Source organism: Choloepus didactylus, chromosome 9 (assembly GCF_015220235.1).
Source record: "Choloepus didactylus isolate mChoDid1 chromosome 9, mChoDid1.pri, whole genome shotgun sequence".
NCBI lineage: Eukaryota > Metazoa > Chordata > Mammalia > Pilosa > Megalonychidae > Choloepus > Choloepus didactylus.
This window is the reverse complement of record NC_051315.1, coordinates 73303018-73323370: the sequence shown is the minus strand read 5'-3', so window position 1 is coordinate 73323370 and position 20353 is coordinate 73303018.

Sequence of the window (20353 nt, the reverse complement as noted above, 5' to 3'; positions counted from 1 at the left end):
AATAACAATGTCACTGCAAGTATCACATGAGCCAAGGTAGGTACAGCATCTGTTATTTAATCCTCACAACTCTAACACAGTATTATTTTTCCCATTTTATAAATGAGAAAACATATTTTAATTAGGTTAAATGATTTGACAATCACACAACTAGTAAGAAATGCATTTTAAATCCACATTCCTCCCAATCACATGAGACTCTTACCTACTTCATAAACTCAAGATAAAAACTATTTTCTGATGCTTATGTTTGGAATAAAGTCCCAAAAGAAACAACAGTTAATTGCATAACTACCTTCTAAACTTCGATTCCACCTTGCTAAATAAAAGGCCTTTCTAATCTGCTGAACCCTTGATGAGTTTGGATACGCAAAGATTAGCCTGAATTTGTGGGTAACGGCTGGAGACAGGAGAGGGCTGAATTGCACCAAATAACAAAGAAGAATAATTCTGAGTCTCAAGAGGGGATTCAGAAAGAAGGGAGAGGGAGGGATGGCGGGAGGCTAAATGAAAAGTCCTCAGTGACCAATTAACTTTAAAGACCATAGTGGTCTGATGCTCAATTTGAAGTTGCCAGTTAAAATACAAACCCTCCATCCTCCAACCTCTACCCCAAGTTTTCAGTAAATTTTCCACTATACACACACATCTTAGGAGTAGAGAGCTTTGTAGACAAAGCATGACATCTTGGTTAAAATAGCCCACTACAGAGACAAAATATCCAGGAGGACAAGATGGTTCACAAAGCGAACACACTCAACAGAAGCTCAACTTTAGAGTCAAGCATTATCATGAAAATGTCAAGGCTCCAGAAATTTACAGAATATTAGGATATTTCAAAAATGGGGTGAGGGTGTATGTGATTTTATCTAGACTTCAAGGAGCCAGAAGATCCCAGCTAATACCTAGAGATTTTAAAAATTTTACCTCCTCAGCTTTTTTCCCTGATGCCAGCTCCGGGATTTCTTTACAGACTTGTAAGTTTGTCATGCTGCAAAGAACTAAGTATATTAGTTTCTGTGCCAGTTTGGATGTATTATGTCCCTCAAAATGCCATGTTCTTTGATGCAGTCTTGTGGGGGCAGACGTATTAGTGTTGATTAGGTTGGAATCCTTTGATTGAGTGATTCCATGAAGATGTGACTCAATCAACTGTGAGTGAAATGTTTGATGGGATAATTTCCATGGAGGTGTTACCCTGCCCATTCAGGGTGGGTGTTAATTAAATCACTGGAGTTTACAAACAGAAGGACCGTAGAGCCTGCTAAGAGTGACATTCTGGAGCTGCAGCCAAGAAGACACTTTGAAGAATGCATAGGAGCTGAGAGCAGAGCTGGAATACAACCTGTGATCAGCAGACGCCAGCCATTTGCCTTCCCAGCTAACAGAGGATTTCCGGATGCAATTGGCATTCCTTCAGTAAAGGCATACGTGTGTTGCTGCCTTCATTTGGAATCATGGCCTTCAGACTATAACTTTGTAACCAAATAAACCACCTTTATAAAAGCCAATCCATTCCTGGTATTTTGCATAACGGCAGCATTAGCAAACCGGAACAGTTTCCTATTGCTGCTGAAACAAATTACTGCAAATCTAGGGGCTTGAAACAACACAAACTTATTATCATACATTTCCAGAGGGCAGAAGTCTAACATGGGTCTCACTGGTCTCAAGTCAAGATGTTGGTAGGACTCTACTCCTTTCTGGAGGTTGTGGAGATTGTTTCCTTGCCTTTTCCAGCTTCTAGAGGCTGCCTGCATTCCTTCACTTGTAACCCCTTCTCTTCTTCAGTATCTTCAAATCGTTCTGATTCGGACCCTGACTCTCCCTTTTACTTTTATTCTTGTGATTACATTGGGACCATCTAGATAATCCGAGAAAATCTCCCTATCTCAAGATCATTAACTTGATCACAACTGCCAAGTCCCTTTTGCCATGTAAAGTGACATATTTATAGGTTCCCAAGATAAGGACATGGACATCTTTGGGCACTATTATTCTGCTTACTAGTGTTTTATTTTAACTAGATGACTATTAACCCTTTTTGCAAACACTTCTAGGAAAAGGGGATTTATCAGAAGTTTTCAGAAGTTGGTTGCAGATGAAGAGTGTGGTACCTAGAGATGAAACTTAAAGATAGCCAGTTCCTAGGATGTGATAAATTCAAAAACAAGTAGCCCAGTTTAAAAAGCCAAGAAGAGCTTAAAAGTAACTGATGCTTTGATACTCTTCCTAACACTGTAGCAGTTAAACATCAAGGAAATGTGCTAGAGCAACGTTTTCATCAGAGATGGAATGGCCCCCTGGTGGCTTTATGAAATCAGTGGAGGTATTTTTGGTTGTCAAAAGGATTGGGAGAGGGAGAACCTAAGACCGCAGCTAGGTGAGACAGGACAAAAAAAACAACTCCGTGAAAAATACTAGAAAAAAACCAGAAGGAGACCCAGAGTACCAGTTTCAGCAATGTGCCAGTTGGATGAGGCCTCCTAGCACCACAGGGGCTGTATACTTGGTGTAACCAGGAGTCTGCGTTCTGAAACGAGTGAGTAAGCCAGCTGGAAGACCAACAGCCGTGCTGCGGTGTGGGGAAGTCGGGGGTTGGCGGCTGGAGACAAACTGGTTCTTTAAAAAAAAAAAAAAAAAAAAAGGGAAAAACCCAGGAGCGGCCACAGTTGCCGATGGTGGAAACTGCGCAGCGAAACACGACAGGAGCAAGCTGAGCCGGCCTCTTGGTGTTGGCCATGGAGGATAGCTCACAACAGACACCCTCGGGACCAGGGGAGTGCAGGGGGGAGCCGGAAGGATGGAGAAGCCCCGCAGCTTGTAGCTGGATCCCCGGAGGGCTGGATAAACTCCTGCCTGGAGCCGTGCCCACAGCCCAGAGCCACGCCAGTTGTTCCGGAGCTGGGAAGGAGGAACTGTACGAAGAGAGGGGAGTGTGGAGACGCCCCGTTAAACCATTTTTGCGTCGGGCTGAGAGCGCCCCAGCACAGCAGGGCGGCCCGGGGCTTCCCTTGAGGGGCGGCGCACAGTTGTGACGTAGCACAGCCCTCCCTCAGAAGAGGTCCTGGAAGATCACAGCTGAGAAAGAGGGCCCGCTCGGAAAACCCAGGGACACTGCACCAAGTCCGGTGGTCAGCGAGAGAGAGGGTCTGGGATGGATCCGAAATGAAGGCTTAGACTCGTGTGACAGCCTTGAATCTCCAGGAACACCTGGGGGGATTGAATAATAAAACTGCCCTGCGTCCCTGGCCACCCAGACACATGCCCCACATTCAGGGCGGACGACTCTAGCAACACACCCAAACTGAGTTCACCAACTGAACTCCCACAAGAATCATTTCCCCACACACCGCGGGGACAAGGTTGGGGAAAGCTGACTTGAAGGGTATAGGTGACTCACAGACACCACCTGCTGGTTGGCTAGAGAAAGTGTACGCCACCAACCTGTGTTTCTGAAAATTAGATTGGCATTTTTTTTTTTAACAACTCGAAAGAACCCTATCAAGCAAAGCAAATGCCAAGAGGCCAAAACAACAGAAAATCTCAATGCACATGATAAAACCAGACGATATGGAGAACCCAAGTTCAAACACCAGTATCAAAATATCAGAAGACACCCAGTTCTTGGCTCAATTAATCAAAGAACTACAATTGAGGAACGAAAACGTGGCAAAGGATTTAAAGGACATCAAGAAGACCATGGCCCAGGATATAAGCGACATAAAGAAGACCCTAGAAGAGCATAAAGAAGACATTGCAAGAGTAAATACAAAAATAGAAGATCTTATGGAAATAAAAGAAACTGTTGGCCAAATTAAAAAGATTCTGGATATTCACAATACAAGATTAGAGGAAGGTGAACAAAGACTCAAGGTCCTAGAAGTCCACAGAACAGAAAATGAAAGAACAAAAGAAAGAATGGAGAAAAAAATTGAAAAAATCGAAATGGATCTCAGGGATACGATAGATAAAATAAAACGTCCAAACTTAAGACTCATCGGTGTCCCAGAAGGGGAAGAGAAGGGTAAAGGTCTAGAAAGAGTATTCAAAGAAATTGTTGGGGAAAACTTCCCAAACCTTCTACCCAATATAAATACACAAAGCATAAATGCCTAGAGAACTCCAAATAGAATAAATCTAAATAAACCCACTCCGAGACATATTCTGATTAGACTCTCAAATACTGAAGAGAAGGAACAAGTTCTGAAAGCAGCAAGAGAAAAGCAATTCACCACATACAAAGCAAACAACATAAGACTAAGTAGTGACTACTCAGTGGCCACCATGGAGGCGAGAAGGCAGTGGCAAGACATATTTAAAATCCTGAGAGAGAAAAATTTCCAACCAAGAATACTTTATCCAGCAAAATTCTCCTTCAAATTTGAGGGAGAGCTTAAATTTTTCACAGAGAAACAAATGCTGAGAGAGTTTGCCAATAAAAGACCTGCCCTACTCCAGATACTAAAGAGAGCCCTACCGACAGAGAAACAAAGAAAGTAGAAAGAGATATAGAGAATTTTAACAGACATATATAGAACCTTACATCCCAAATCACCAGGACACTCATTTTTCTCTAGGGATCACGGATCTTTCTCCAAAGGGACCATAGGCTGGGACATAAAACAAGCCTCAATAAATTCAAGAAGAACAAAGAAAATTGAATATATTCAAAGCACATACTCCAACCACAATGGAATACAAATAGAAGTCAATAATTTTTTTATTGTAACTCCACTATTTACTTCCTACATGATATAAAATACACAAACTCTAAGGACAAATCAGTGGTTTTGAACCCAACGTAAAATATGTAATTTTTGACAAGAACTATATAAAGGTAGGGGAATGGAGGAGTATAGGAACATAGTCTATGTGTCCTATAGAAGTTAAGCTGGTATCAAAGAGAAATGGGGGAAGGGGCAAAGGGGAGTTAAGAAATGAGTGTAAGGTTGCTGTTTGAGGTGAAGGGAAATTTCTAGCAATGGAGGGTGGGAAGGTGATAGCATTACAACATTCTAAATGTGATTAATCCCACTAATGGAATGCTAGGGAGGGGGTGGAAAGGGAAGATTTAGGCTGTATATATGTTTCCACAGTTGAAAAAAAAAAAAAAACTAGTCTAAATAGACAACAATTGAATGCCAAGGATGACCCTGAATAGGATCGGATGATGGAGGACAGGAGGCTCAAAGGGACATAGTTGAGACATAAGGAAAAGGAAATAAAGAATGTAAGCTTTGTATCGTTGAATTTCTTGTACTTCTTAGCTGCACTTAATGGGATTGCAGAAAAGAATGTTCTTGTTCATGGGAATTGTATATGAGAATTATAGTGTTTGTTCAAGGAGGTGTGCAGCTAGCTCTCATATGTTCAGAAGACAGAGCAATAAATGATGGATGATAGGGAGAGAGGGAGGGAGGGAGGGAGGAAGGGAGGGAAAGAAATAGCAGTGGGACAACATGTTAAAGTTTGTGGATCAGGGGGTATCGGGGGGGCGGTCAGGGAATGCTGGAGTTCTGTGTATGGGGTTTGTATGGTTTTTGCAACTGTTCCTATAACTTTGAATTTATTCCAAAATAAAATGGTAAAAAAAAAAAAAAAAAGGATTGGCATTTAATGGGTGGGGGCCAAACATGTCAGATACACTGCAATATGAGGACTAGGCTGAATTATGAAAGGGTAACCCACATCATCTGTGTAAGTGAAAATTTGTTTGTAATTACTTGGGTCTAGAAACTAATTTCATTTTACATGTATATACTGTACCATGTGTCACAACCCAGGTTAGCCTTAAGAACAAGAACATGCCAGGCATGGAGTTAAAAATGAGTTTAATAAGACTTACTAATAGGAGATGATCTGTTCCAGGGTGGAAAGATGGAAGTCAGTGCTCCACAAAAGCAGGGTTAGACAAGGAGGGTGTGAGAACAGGGTTTCAGCAGGGTCTTGTGACACAAGGGTGTGGAGATTTGTTATCAACAGTGATCAGGTGAAGGGAGTTTCAATGCTTTGTTAACAATACATTTTTTCCTCCCCTGGAGAGGTCTGATGACTCTCAGTGTTTGTCCTGGTCAAGCAGGCGGCTATATGAAATCACTATGGAGGGAAGGGGGCCTGGGTCTTGGGTCCCCACACCATGTGATCAAGGAAAAAGTATTTGTTTTGTCCAGAACTTACCAAGAATTACTCGTCATTTTGGAAAATCATGTCATCACCAATGATGCATCCTCGAAGTATTTGAGACATCAGTGTAATACATTCTGCATTCTCAGCTATTGATTTCACAGTACGTCCATGTATAGATGCAAACCCCTAAAGATATCATTTTTTTTCTAACGTTAATTGTGCTCATGATTTACATACTGGAGTATATGTATTATTTTCTTTGTATTTCTCTTTCATATTACAATTAGGGCATTATGCGGTTTTTCCTAAAATTGTGTGTGTAGGTAGGTTAAATTATCTATAAATTCCATGTTAAGATACTGAAGGATGCATAACAAAACATTTGTTATATAAAGGGGTGTTGGTGCCATGATGGATTTTCCGGGCCATGACTAGCACTGATTCTCACTTTCACACTAACTTTATGTAGCCTCTGAAAATTACAGATGTTCCTTATTGCAAATCACCAAATAACTGTGACGATTTTGCTTCTCACTTCACACTACAATTTACCTGACTGCTCAGAGCTTTGTTATATACCTGGCTAATGGTCCACAACTTGCTTCTCTACTAGGATTCAGAAACCTTTACTCCAATACTACCCAGCCCACAGTTGGAGGATACAAATACTAGAAGAGAAAATGAAAGCATTTTATTACATTAAAAATATAGGATAACAACAAAATAGATTCCAATTTTCAAAAATAGAAAAAGGAATGTTATGATCTGTGTAAAAAACAAAAAGAATTTGGTTTTTATAAAAAGTGGATTTTATCTCAGTAACATAGTATGGTCATAAAAAGGAATTAGGTATAAATTTGAGTATTAGGAAGTAGGTGTCTATAAAAGAGATAATGACTTACTGTTGGTTTTTTTTAAGTGAATGAACATACTGTATTCCTGTCTCCAAATTTGGAGAAATAATTTTTCATCTCCCAGAGAATTGATATATATAGTCAATTTTTAGAGGAAAGAATAATTCCTTTTAAAAAGAAATATACTGGTGGTGCTGCCCGGCTGTCTAGCCACACAGACCCATGAACTGATGGACCAAAGAGTTGGCCTTGCTCTCCTACACACAATATCGTGTTCCTCCAATGTCTGGTTCCTTCAGTGTTGCGACTATGAAGTTGGTTCAGCAGCTCCAGCTGGAGGCTCGGCTCAGCCACATGAAGGTTTCCCAGGCAGCTGCAAACTTGAAAACAATTCTTGTCTGCAGAATGTTCAACATTATCCCCTGGCTGACTGCAGTAGCTTCAAGTAGATTCTTTCATATCCCAGAAAGTCTGTTCTTTCTTGTAGTAAAATGAATCTTTCAAAGGTTTCCTAAACCACTTTTCACAAACTAGTGAATATTAAAAGGAGGACTAAATTTGAAGCCTGTACAAAAATAAGCTTATCCCTGTTGACACATGTGCCGTACTAGACATATTTCTACTTTTGTCAGTCTTTAACATCTATTTCTCTGAATTTTCATGAGTCTCTATTTCACATGGGTAATTATTTTATATACACTGGCAACAGCATACAATAAAATACTTAGTATAAGAAAAAAATAAATATACTGGTTAGCCCTAGATAAGATGAAATATACACATAACCCCTAACTTCCATTAAGCCTACCTCTCCTTATCAACCAAAGAAAGGAAAAAAGAAAAGGAAACACAGAAGCCTTGAAAAATTACATACATACATAGATGAAAGATAAATTTACTGTAACTTTCCTGAAGGGACAGTAGAGAACAAGTTTTACATAGCATATCACATAGAAAGTTTCCTAAAAATCTTCCTGACATTCTCCTCCCCAAGTGTCACACAGTCATTGCTAAACCCTTTTTTCATAGTCCCTTATATATTTTCAAAATATGACCCTTCTTACCAGCTTCTAGGAATAAGGGTTTTGTACCTCATGCTGACTGCTTTCCTTAAGAGACAAGTCCACTAAGAATTCTACCACATAAAAGTTTTTCTCATATTTCCAAATTAAGGTTTACTAATTATATATTCCAACTGGCTTCATCTCCCCCTCCTAGGCCCTATTGCAGGGACCAACCTTGCTCAGATGTTCCGGACCATTTTGCACCTCATCAGTCTACATTACCACTTACATCCTCCCAAATCAAGAGCCAGAGTGGAAATTCCTAAACCTGAAATACTCTGTGGTATCAGCCATTACAGTGATCCCTAGAGTCTATTTGGGTGTGCCCTTCTTTGTTTTCTTTCTCTCCACATGCTTTGTTTTTATGAACCCTAGACCTACTTCTGCCACCTCCAAACTCCTTCCAAGATGGACTTGCACTTCTCAGGAGCTATCCACATTGAATCAAGTCAGTAAACAATTATTTCAACACTCACCTTTCCTAAGGATTTGTCATTTGCTTTTGATCCCTTAACTGTGAGACTATTTAAATATTCATTTTTGAAATATTTCTAGAATATTTTACCATGAAATCATTTATAGTCTTTACTGAAAGAAAAATTAATAAAAACTTTTTGTGATTCAACTCTAATTAAATAAACACCTGTTTTGTTTTGTTTTGACTCTGCTACTGAACATTATGAGGTTAATTATAGTATCTGTCCAATACTGCCCAAAGGATGCATTTGGAAGACATGAGTGAGCCTTGTAACTAGAAATATGCACCTCTAGGTAAGAGTTCTATACAGTCAACATTAAAGAGCCCTTAATTGTACAATCACTTGGTTCTGACTTCATTTGATCCCAAAGACTAATCAGTGGATTAGCTAACTAGTAATTTTAAATTTACTATATTAAACATTTATAGCTTAATATTATAAAATATTAGCATAGTGTAATGAGTTTTCTTTCTTTAGAGAAGTGTGGGTTTGCATAGTAACTTTTTAGTCCTGAAAATTCTGTTTTTTAGGTAGTTTGACCCCAAATGGGGTAGCCATTTCTCAGTACTATAAATAGTCTCCTTAATACAAATTTGATGATATAAAATTTTCCATAACATCTGCTTTTCTATTCTAGGCAAAAATACTCAAATATAAAATAAAATTTTAAATGGGGGTGGGGGAAAACTCAAAAGGATTTATAAACAATCTCCTGTTTGTGTTCTTCAACTGATGTTCCTTTAAATAATTTTTATCCTATTATATGGTATATATTTTTAGAGGCTACTTTATTTTTTTTAAAAGGAGCAGGTACAAATATAGACATACACAATTGTATAATGCAGCTATATTGTATTTCCTTCTGACCCTTCACATCCCAGTCACTACAAAAGTATTTTTTCCCACTTTGACAAATTTCTCATTGGCACAGACAATAGGTTTAAAAAGGTTAAAGAAGCCTCTATCAAGCTTAATTTTTTTAAAAATTAATGAAACCTTTTTTTAGGAGCCTCATATATCACTCTCTTTAGCAGGATGCAAAGGCCCTTATAGCCAAATGGCAATATAATTAGCATTAGGCCCAGCAAAGAATCGAAGATAAAACTGTAAAGATATTTTAAAGCTTTATTATTTTTTTTTTTGTACACTCATAGAATTGCTACTCCAAGTTTCTATAGCTCTAAAATCACCCAGGAAAGCTTGCTTTTAGAATGCTTAACAATATACATTTGCTACTTGAACTGATTTTTAAGTGCTATGGCTTCCCTACTGCCTGATTGCCACATTCTACCAGCAAGTTAGTCTAAGTAGCCCTTTAAGTTCAATGATTGGAAATGGAGTAAAACATTTCAAATACATTAAGATTTATTGAACTCACTAATAAAATTATTTCTTGAAAACTGTCTTCACAAAGCAACTGTTAAAAAGTACATAAACTCTGTAATTTCCGCTTAATAACAGGAAGTCTTCACTTAATATTCTAAATAGCTCACTAAATGTTTACTTAAGTAATATTTAACAGCATGCCATGCACTATTCTAAGCTCTTTATATACATTAACATTCAATCTGTCAGCAGTCCTGTATGGTAGACACTAGTATCTCCCAAGATCTACAGCAAGTGAATGGAAAAGTTTGCCTCCAGGGTCCATGCTCTCAATAATCAGATTAAACTTTCACTTGTCACTGTTTGGGGAACACATATTAATTTTAGAAGCTCTACTAAACAGGATTCATTTTATAGATGTAGGTAACCAAAGATGGGATGAGAGAAAGATATACTTTGGGGAGAAAACAACCTTTTCTTACCACATGATTTATGAAACCTTCAATTTAATTATCTGAAAGTCTTTGCATCTCTTTTTAGTGTCTATATATGTTTCTATGTAAATATACTGTGGGAAACTAAATATACACTTGAATCATGTATCAATTATCTATTGTCCCAATAATGCTGCATAATAAACTACCCCAAAACTTAAGAGTCTTAAAACAACAGCCATTTATTATTTCTCATGAGTCTATGAGTCGGCTGGGAACTTCTGGTCTCAGCTAACCTCACTCATGCCTCTGCATTAGTTATGAGTTGGGCATTCAGCTCTGTTGACTAGGCCATCTTTGTTGATCTAAAATATCCGGGATGACTCGACTTCATTCTACCTGCTCTCATCTCCAGTAAGCTAACCCAGGATTGCTCTCATGGTGACAGTTTTGAGAGAGAGAAAGAAGTGTGCAAGGCTTCTTGGGACCTAGACTTGGAAGTTTCACAGTCATTTCCAATAATGCTAACAGCCAAAGCAACTAACAAGGCAAGCCCACTCCATCTTGTGATACAGGGAGCTGCAAAATCAAAGTGGAAGGTGTGGACACAGGTGAATAATTGGGGCCACTTCTGTGGTCAATTTACCATTTCACTTTGTAATATATTCAGCAACATGCTATATGCAAAACTCCCAATTAATTCCAAGTAAACATGGAACATGCAACAAGACAGACCATATTCTGGGCCATAAAATAAACCCTGACAAATTTAAAACAATAAAAATAAAAAGTACATTCTCAGACCACATGGAATTTAACCAGAAATCAACAGAAAGATAGCTGGAAAATCCTCAAATACTTGGAAATTAAACTGCATTTCTAAATAACCCAGAGTCAAAGAAGTCTTAAGGGAAATTTAAAATGTTGTGAACTAAATGAAAATGAAAATACATTTCAAAATTTGTGAAATGCAACTAAAATGGGGCTTAATGGAAAATGTAAAGCATTAAATGCTTTTTTTAGAAAAGACCTAAAATCAGTATCTTAAGCTTCCACTTTAAGAAAATGGGGAAAGAAGTGTAAATTAAACCCAAAGCAAACAAAGAATATGAAATAAAAAAGATTTGAGCAGAAATCAGTGAAATTAAAGACACAAAAATGACTGAGAAAAATAATGATGCCAAAGGTAGCCCACACTAAATGAAGTTGAAATGCCAGAACTTCATTGAGGTATTTTAGGGCAATCAGCTCTTTAAAAATTAGTCTCAGGACCCCTGTGTCGGTGTGGAATTATGTCCCCCAGAGAAAGCCATGTTCTTTAATGCAATCTTGTGGGGGCAGACGTATTAGTGTTGATTAGGTTGGAATCTTTTGATTGTTCCCATGGAGATGTGACTCAACTATGGGTGAAATGTTTGATTAAATTATTTCCATGGAGATAAAGACCCCACCTATTCAGGGCAGGTCTTGATTTAATCACTGGAGTCCTAGAAAAGAGCTCACCAAAGGAGCTCAGAGCAACTAAGAGGGATATTTTGGAGAGAAGCTAAGAGCTGACACTGACGCAGACCCTTGGAGATGCAGACAGAAGGACATTTGGAGATGTTAAGCTAAAAGATGAAGCCCCGAGTTTGGTCCAGGATATGCTAAGACAGGACCTCCAGGTGCTCAGAGAGAAACGTCCTAGGAGAAAGAACCAAGAATGCACAGGAGCTGAGAGAGGAGCTGGAACACAACCCGGGATCAGCGGATATCAGCCTAACGTAAATTTTCCAGACATTTGGACACTTTTATGGCCTTAGAACTGTAAATTTGCAACTTAATAAATCCCCTTTATAAAAGCCAATCCATTTCTGGTACTTTGCATAACGACAGCATTAGCAAACCGGAACAACCTCTGTACACTCAAAAATTGTTGAGAACCCCAAAGAGTTTTTGTTTATGAGGGTTCTACCTACCTAAATTTACCATATTTAAAACTGAGAAATTTTTAAGACACAAGAATACACAAGCACACATTCCATTAGTCAGCACAAAGATATTATTGTTCTAGTTTGCTAATGCTGCGGAATGCAAAACACCAGAGATGGATTGGCTTTTATAAAAATGGGGTTTATTTGGCTACACAGTTACAGTCTTAAGGCCATAAAGTGTCCAAGGTAACACATCAGTAATCGGGTACCTTCACTGGAGGATGGCCAATGGCGCCCGGAAAACCTGTTAGGTGGGAAGGCACGCGGCTGGCGTCTGCTCCAAAGTTCTGGTTTCAGAATGGCTTTCTCCCAGGACGTTCCTCTCCAGCAAGCTTGCTTCTCTTCAAAATGTCACTCACAGCTGCACTGAGTTCCTTCTCTTTGAGTCAGCACGTTTATATGGCTCCACTGATCAAGGCCCACCCTAAATGGGTGGGGCCACGCCTCCATGGAAATATCCCATCAGTTATCATCTACAGTTGGGTGGGGCGCATCTCCATGCAAACAACCTAATCCAAACGTTCCAACTTAATCCCCACTATTATGTCTGCCCCACAAGATTGCATCAAAGAATATGGCTTTTTCTGGGGGACATAATACATTCAAACTGGCACAATTATCATCATATGTCACGTAGCCTCTGAAAAGCTTCAATGTATACCTGTGCAAGCTTAAGAATGAAAAAGACATGCAATGTCTATTATTATGAAAAAGGTTTGACCTTATGGGCCCACCAAAAAGGCCTTCGGCCACCTCCAGGATTCCCCAGACAATTCTTTTGAGAACCTGAAGATGAAGATATCCAAAGGCTTAGGGAGAATGGGACTTCTAGAATGAATTTATCATAGAAGACTTTTTCATCTGCCCCATAGTTATAGTACCCGAGAGGGTCCAGAGGACAGTCTTTTCCCCAAGACTGTATGATATATGTTAATGAGGTAATTCCCAGGACTCTTAAAGAGCTCTGTAGTGGCTAGCCTCTGCAGGCCAGGAAAGATAGAGGGAACTGCTGCCATTAACGTGAGTTCCCTGAATTCACTGGAGATAGTGACAGTATGGCAGGGTCCAAGTGGTAATGCAACTGGCAAAGACAAGGTTGGTATGGTTACCATAATCAGTATTATTCAGAATAGTTTAACACATGAAGACAATTTATTATGACATCCCTAGAAATGAAACAGATGGGCTATCTACTAAATTCCTACTTGACTTGTAGAAACAGAAAAATTCTAGATCTGACTTGAATCACAATAAAGAGTTTAGGGACCCCAGCAAATTCCCAGATTTGAACCAGTTCACAGACCCAAATCCTTCTGAATGCAGGATGGGTTCATGTTTTCCAAAGGAAGGACACTGCTACACAACCAAAAATGTATATTGTAAATCTTCTTCCTGGTCTTCTTCAAACAGACCTGTGGCCATTTACCAGGTGGACTATACATTGGGGAAGGGAAATATTTTGACTTTGGGGGATTACCAGACATGGGTTCTGAATTGACACTAATTCCTGGAGACCCAAATCACCACTATAGTCTATTAGTCAGAGTACAGGCTTTTGAAGGTCAAGTGACCAATGGAATTTTGGCTCAAGTACATCTCACAGCGGGGCCAATGAGTCTCTGAACTCACCATGTAGTTTTTCTTCAGTTCTAGAAAGCACAGTTGACATAGCTATACTAAGCAACTAGCAAAATTCCCTTGGCTCTTGTAATGAGGGATATTATACAAATAAAGGGCAAGTTGAAATCACTAGAAATCTACTCACCAAAATTGTAAATTAAAAGCAATACTATCTTTCTAAAGACATTGCAGAGATTAGTGCCACTAGAAAAGACTGAAAAGATACAGGAATGGTGATTCCTACTATATCCCCATTCAAAAATGGCTATTTGGCCCATGAAGCAGACAGAAGGGTCTTGAAAAATGATAGTGGGTTATTGTAAACTTAATCAGTTGGTAAGGGCCATTGCAGCCACTGCTCCAGATATGGTTTCTTCACAGGAGGAAACCAACACATTCCCTGGGAAGTGATATACAGCGATTAATCTGGAAAATGCTTGTTTTTTTCTATACTTGTGAGAAAATATTGTCAGAAACATTTGCCTTCAGCTGGTGCATCAGCAATACATCTTCACTATCCTACCTCAGAGCTATATCAACTCTCCATCCCTGTCAAAATCTAGCCTTCAAAAGCCTTGATAGTCTCTCCATTCAGCAGGACATCATACCTGCCCACAACACTGATGAAATCATGCTGACTGGACCTAGTGGAGAGAATAGTAGTAACACTCTAGACACATTTTGGAAGGACACATGCATACAAGAGGATAGAAATAAATCCCATGCAAATTCAGGGGCTTCCCACTTCAGTGAAAATTTTAGGAGTCCAGTGGTCAGGGGCATATCAAGACATCCCTTCCAAGATGAAGGTCAAGAGGTCAAGTAGCTGCATCTGGCTCCCCCTTCCACCAAGAAAGAAGCATAATGCTTAATGGGCCTCTTTGGCGTCAGGAGGAAACATATACCTCATTTTGACATGACACGTTGAGCCATTAACTAGTAAACCAAAAGGCTGTCTATTTTGAGTGAGACCCAGAACAAAAAAAGGTCTGCAACAGGTCCAGACTGCTGTACCAGCTGCTCTGCCACTTGGGCCATACAACCTAGCAAATCCAATGGGGCCTGAAGAGTGCATGGTAAATAGATTATCTCTGGAGGCTTTGGCAGGAACTCAGATAAATGGTATCACATTCATTTAGGAACTCGGAGCAAAACTATAGAAGACGGTCAGAAAACTGGTTACAAGGAGGTCTAGAAAGAGTTATGTGGATGGACCACTCCATACGAGCAAAGAGTAAAAAAATATTTATGTCCTATAGGAATGCTCACCCAAGATCAACCTCAGCAGATGACACATGGACAAGAGGACCCATTCGGACCACTCCAATATGGGCACAGAGTGCAAAGATATTTGTGTCCCATATGAATGCTCAAAGCCAATCTGGCTCCAGCCATTGCTGAGTGTCCATGCTGCCAATGGTAGAAACCAACACTGGAACCGCTGACATGGCACAATTTCCTTGGATGACCAGGGAACACTCAACAAGTTGATCATATTACATCACTTTCATCATGGATGGAACACATTGTTCTCACTGGAAGATACTTACTCTGCATTTAAATTTACTATCCGTGCTGTCTCAGTTTTCCATCTGTGATGACAAATACCACACAGTGGGTTGGCTTAAACAATGGGAATTTATTGGCTTATGGTTTTAGAAGGCTGGACGTCCAAGTCAAAGCTTTGGCTAGAAACCTTGCTTCCTCTGGGGATCAGCAGTGTTCTGGTGAGCCAGCAATCCTGTTTCCTTGGCTTCACTGTCCCAGAACAATGTCCTCTCCTTTCTGTCCTGGGTTTGCTGACTTCCAGCTTCCAGCTCCTCCTCGTGGCTTTCTCTATGAATAGCTTCTGCTTATAAAGAACTCCATTAATCCACATTAAAACCCAACGTCATTCAGTTGGGCCACACTTTAAAATTAGCATCTTCAAAAGGTCATATTTACAAAGGGTCCACACCCACAAGGACTTGGACTAATATTAAGAAAATGTCTGAATTAGGGTACACAACTCAACTTACCTTACCTGCCCACAATTATGCCAAATAAACATCCAGGGACTTACAGAATGTTTTGTTCAACAACACAATATTCCACACAGCACTGCTTTTGGCCAGGGAACTCATTTCATAGGAAATGAAGTGTGACAATGGGTTCATCCTCATAGAATTTACTGGTTACTATGCAACCCATCACTTGAAGCAACTGGCCTGAAAGAAAGGTGGAGTGGCTTTGAAGATTCATTTACAGTACTGACTTCACAGTGATATTTTCCAGTTACGGTACTGTCCTCTGAATGTGCTTATGTGCTCTAAGCCAGTGAACAATATACGGTGCTGTTCTCTCATAACCAGGATGCATGAGTCCAAGAATCAAGAGGCAGAAAGTGGAACGGCTCCTCTACAATTGCCCTAATGATCTATTAGCAAAACTTTTACTTCTTGTCCCTTGATGTGGCTTGAGGTATTAGTTACAAATGGAGACATACATCCACCAGGGGTCAAAGCAACGGTTCTATTAAACTCGAAGCTAAGGCTGTCCTCTGTTCACTTTGGACTCCTTGTGCCACTGTACGAAAAGGCAAAGAAGGGGATTACTCTACAAGCTACGAAACTGTTTATCATACTTGGAACCTCGGGTTTCTGCTTGAAAAGATAAGAGAGCTGGCAAGATATCCTTACAATAAGAAAAAAGTCTGGACAAACTACAAATTAACAACTTTTCTCAAACCCATCAGAGAATGAAGGGCACAGGACAAACAACCAACTAAAATATGGAGACAGGCACCTGCAAGGAGAAACAGGACCCATTTGCTTACATAGGGCAGATGCTATATAAACCAGTAGGAAAATTAAGCTAGAAAATGTTTATGAGTGATAAAGGACTAAAAACACAATATGAACAGGCTTTATTGACCCTTTTATTGAACCAGTTGCCTTAATATTTGGTGTAATTTACAATGCATAAGTGAATTTTAGAATTTAGAAAGGACTGTGAAAGCAGCATATCTATTGTGCCCAGCAATATACTGCAAAGAAAGAGGATTCTTTCCTCCTCTAAGGAATGAAACTAAGGAATTAGTTTCTCCCTAATACTTATATATTAACAGTTCTATCAATGAGAAGTGATTCTGAAGCTGTAGCTTCTTAGTACACAGCTGGATCAATTTATTTTGAAACACAAAATCACAATTAACTCCCATCAATGTATATACTATAATATTTGAATACAGATGGTTTTGAGAAAAACCTCTAAGAACAGTCTATTACTGACTGATAAGTCCTATCTTGCATTTTTGCCCTTAAGACAACCTTAATTATCTTTTTACTCCCCACTTAATCTTTAGCAACTTCGTTCTTAACAAGGACATAGTTTATGGGAAGCAAAATGCCACCAAGAAACAAACAAACAAAAACCACCAAATAAAGGTTTAGAGTTGCTTTAGATACAATTCAGGCTTGGCTTTGCTACAGATATAGGTGTCATTTTTCTCTAAATGAATTAGACAACCAACTTTAAGATCTAATTGTTCCAGATCATATTTGGATTTCCTGGAAAAGAACATTTACATTAATGCTGAAATCAAGAAAATATAAAAGGTTTCTCAAACTGTCAAAATGTAGCAGCTCCCAATCAAGGATATAAATGACTTAGTTTCTAACATTGAAGCTGAAAAGTGTTTCTCTCTAGTGAGAAACTAGTTGAAAAACCACTTGTGTTTCAAGAGATCACAGAAATTTGTATAGTTAAAAAAAAAAAAAAAAAGGATGAAAGTCATGACATGGTACCCTTCTACTCATAAATATCCAGTGGCTCCCTGTTTCATTCAGTGTTATTAGTTTCCTATTACTAACATAACAAATTTCCACAAACTTAGTAGCTTAAAACAATGAAAACTTACTTTGCAGCTTGCATAGGTCAGAAGTGCAGCAAGCTTGACTGGGTTTCAACCTCAAGTCTCACAAGACCAAAATCAAGGATTTAGCAGAAACATGTTCCTTTTTAAATGCTTTAGAGAAAAATCCGTTTCCTTGCTCATTCAGGTGGTTGGCAGAATTCGGTTTCTTGTGGTTGTAGAACTGAAGTCTCTGTTTCCTTGCTGCTTACCATTTGAGGGCCATTCTCAGCTCCTTGTGGCTACTCTTAGCTGATGGTCCCCTTCCTCCATCTTTGAAGCCAACAATGGCAGACTGAGCCCGTCTCAGGCTTCAAATCTCTCATAGACTCTTTCCCAGTTGCCTCCTATTGGGTTCTCTCTCAGATCCTAGCCAAGAAAATGTTCTCAACTTTTAAGGGTTAGTATGATTAGACTGCACCCATCCAAATAATCCATATAATCTCCCCATCTCAAGCCCCCTACCCTTAATTACATCTACACAGTCCCTATTACCACGTAATGTAAAACACTCAAGAGATTCTGGGAATTAGGATGCAGACATCTTTGGGGGCCACTGTTGTGTATACCATAAAGAGTAGAAGCCAAAGTCTTCATAAGGATCTAAAGGATCCTATGTGATCTGAGCCTCCACAAAGTCTGTAACTCTTTTCCTACTACTCTTCCCCTTGTTGACAACTCTAGCCACAATGACTTACATGCAGTTCCGTGACACCAGAAAAACTCCTTGCTGTTCCCATTCTTGGTATCTTCTTCCCAATACTACTCTGGTAACCACCTCATCCCCTTCAAGTCTTTGCTCAAGTGTCAACTTCTCAAAGAGGACTACCATTGGGTGTCCTGTTTAATACTCCAGCATTTCTGATTTTTTTTCCCATAGCATCCATTAGCCTTTAACTTAATCTATAACTTATTTATTAAGAACATTTCCTGCTGTTTCTCTTTGCTAGAATGGAAGCTCTTAACTCTTTGATATATCCCAAGACCCTAGCATACAGGAAGAGCTCAACAAATATTACTTGAATTGGTTGTTGAACAAAGTTTTCCAAATATTGGCTGACTGGTGGAATTATAGATATATACAGTCCATGTTCTTTTTGCAAGTCATGTACAATGTAGTAGAGCTGTTTGAAATACTGAATTATATTTCTCTGATTCTTACTAATCTCTTATTTTTTAAATCAGTGACATAACCCAATGTTTCTATATTTAATTTCCTCAAGGTCAACATTCTTTTTATCCAGATCAAAAGAAAACTTTGAAAAGGAAAAACGACTTATTTATACATGTCCATTACCCCCAAAATATTTTTGATCCTTTGCAACAAAAGCAAATATGTACAATAACACTAAAACCAAGTCTCAAAAATGGCAGAAAAAAACAAAGATGGAAAACACGAGTTGTCAATATTTCAAAAGGCTTAAAATAAATACAGAATTTGCCTTGTGTTTCAGATCTTCCAGCTTCTGTTTTGAAAATTTACTCTAAAACCTTTTCATATTGAACACTTCTGACAAGTTACCACAAGATGGAGGTACATCTGTAGTCTGAGTTAGGAATGTTTTTCAAGTAATGGGAAAACGAATCCTGTTTTCAACAATAAAAACTTAACTATTTAAATTCCATTAAAAAATATAACTTCAAATATTGTTCCTGCAAGACGTAAAAACCACTTACAAGAAACAATCAGGAACAGTTTATATTTTTATAATATCTCCTACTGATTAACCAAGTAATAACCTGATAATTTAAGACATGACCAAAAAAACCTGTTTCACTGACTCACTTCTTAGAAAAAAGTTGAGTCCCTTCCCAATAAGTGTCATTGTGCCTACCCCAAGCAGGGATTGCCCTGAGGCTTTACTCAGTTTGCAGAAAAGTTAGAGGATACACATGCATCCTCTGAGACAAAGATGCATTTTTGTCCCAAGAATTTCTCTATGTCTTAGCCTAGATGACATGTGTTAGCACAAACAAAATATATGAAGAATCAGCACACTTTAGTTATATTTTAAGTATTCACAGTTAGAAAACATCTTCAATGATTTATTTTATAGGCACCCTATTTTTTCTTTCGTGTAAAGTATAGATTTACATTTGAATCAATAGGAACTGAAACTGATCACATTAATGATAACACTCACTTCATTAGCCTCTGCTCCTGGCACAATATATCTTCTAGGAATTCGGAACCACACTGAGTATTATTCTATAAATGGTGGAGTATCAAGCAAGTCTTAACCCTGGCCCAAAGACGTTACAGTCCATCACAAGTCATATTTTTCATTCTTTAAACTCACAGTCGACACATGAGCATCTATATTTTATTTCACCCTTACTATAGTTTTTTGTAGGTTTCTTTCTCATGGCTGACTTGTACATGGAATTGAAATGTAAATTAATTATATTGTTATGCATCTCAGAAAATTAATTTCAAACAATCTTCTCTAACTCCTTTTATCTATAATGAAGGTGAAGGTTCAATTTAAGGTTCACAAAGAGACTCCTTTGATCTGGAATAAGAGTGAAGATGGTTCAATGTAGGATGAGATCTTTACAATAAATTAAGTAAAAGGTTAAGT